Source organism: Gossypium hirsutum, chromosome A06 (genome assembly GCF_007990345.1).
Source record: "Gossypium hirsutum isolate 1008001.06 chromosome A06, Gossypium_hirsutum_v2.1, whole genome shotgun sequence".
NCBI classification, from domain to species: Eukaryota; Viridiplantae; Streptophyta; class Magnoliopsida; order Malvales; family Malvaceae; genus Gossypium; species Gossypium hirsutum.
Genome location: NC_053429.1, coordinates 63,530,889 through 63,532,412, shown reverse-complemented (window position 1 = coordinate 63,532,412; position 1,524 = coordinate 63,530,889). Strand labels below are relative to the sequence as shown.

Genomic DNA, 1,524 nt, shown 5'->3' with positions numbered 1-1,524 from the left:
ATGTTGCTGCTTGGCTTTGGATTAGTTCATCACTCTTCGCTATGCATGCCTTCAGCAAATTCTCATGATTACTTGAAGATCCAGTTGGTGTGGGTTGTTGCACTTGTTGAGAACATTCTGGCAGATAATTTGGTCAAAATGACATAGCAGAGTCGCTATGGTCTGCCCATTGATTACTCCATGTAGAAATTGGATGACTTTGCCATGAAGAGTTGTAAAAATTTGTTTGGGGACCATCCCAATTCTGATTTCCCATGTAATAATTTGACTCTTGATTTGATGGGAAATTTTCAAAGAAATGGCTATCTCCACAGTATTCACAAGAAATATTCTCGAACTGGTTCAACTACTAACTTGACAGATTACCATTGAAGCCATTAATAGTTATGTTCTTAAGCATAGAAGACATAGAGGATACCTGCGCGACCAAAGAAGCAAGTGTGTCCGCTTTATGTACTCCGCTGCTTATCTTTTTGAGGCTACTCAGTTGGCTGGCCACTGATAGTTATTGCTGGCAATTCTTTTAATAATCTCTTAAGCATCGTTATAAGACTTAAAAAGAAAGTCTCCAGTTGCTGAAGCATCCACCATCACTCTAGTATGAATATTGAGACCAATATAGAAAGTCACCATTTGAACGCAACAAGGAATGTCGTGATGAGGGCACTTTTGTAATAACTCATTGAATCACTCTCATGCCTCATATAAAGATTCTTCATCAAGTTGCTAAAATGAAGTGATTTCATTAAGGATTTTGGCGGTTAAAAATGGGGGGAAATATTTCATTAAGAAACGTTCAACCAACTTTTGCCATGTAGTTATGGAACCAGAGGGTAGGGAGTTCAACCACGCTCGTGCTTTATCTCTTAATGAGTATGGAAATAATCTCAGTCTCAATGTGTCCTCAATCATCCTGACTAGTTTAAATGAGTCACTCACTTCCATGAATAGCCGAAGATGAAGATGTGGATCTTCAAGAGGAATCCCACTAAATTGACCCATATTTTGAAACATTTGGAACATGACCGGCTTCAGCTCGAACTGTTGTGCATCGATTTCGGGTCTCCTAATACTCGGATTGAGCTCGTTGAATAGGGGAATGCATATTGTTGAATGGCAAAGTTTCTATCATCGGCAACAATGATTGAATTGTGAGTATTATAAGTGAATGTTCCTCTTGGATTTTAGTTTCAATTTTCGAAATTCATATATTCAGTCATTCATTGGTTCGCTTGTCTTCTCGTTTGTCAGAAAGTCCTTTCAATTTCAAGGTTTACGGGAAGTAAGTCAATAATTTGATCAATACTCATAAACACTTGAAACAAACACAAAAAAAAAACAATAGAATTAAAATTTAACAGAAAAAATAGACCAAAATGAAAAATTAACAATTTCACAAATAATGTCCTCTAAAATAGTCCTTGGCAACGGCGCCAAAAACTTAGAACGACGGAAACGTGCAAGTATACACAATCACAAGTAATAAAGTGATAAGTAAATGTCGAGTTATCGTACCCACAGGGA

The 1,524-nt window shown here is 37.1% G+C and overlaps 1 non-coding gene across 1 annotated transcript; it reads left to right on the top strand.

Annotated features, from left to right (window-relative positions):
- Positions 1-649: 649 nt before the first annotated feature.
- Positions 650-756, top strand: LOC121231667 (small nucleolar RNA R71). The gene has a single exon (XR_005929723.1). It is a non-coding gene; the product is annotated as a small nucleolar RNA R71 (small nucleolar RNA).
- The last annotated feature ends 768 nt before the right edge of the window (positions 757-1,524 follow it).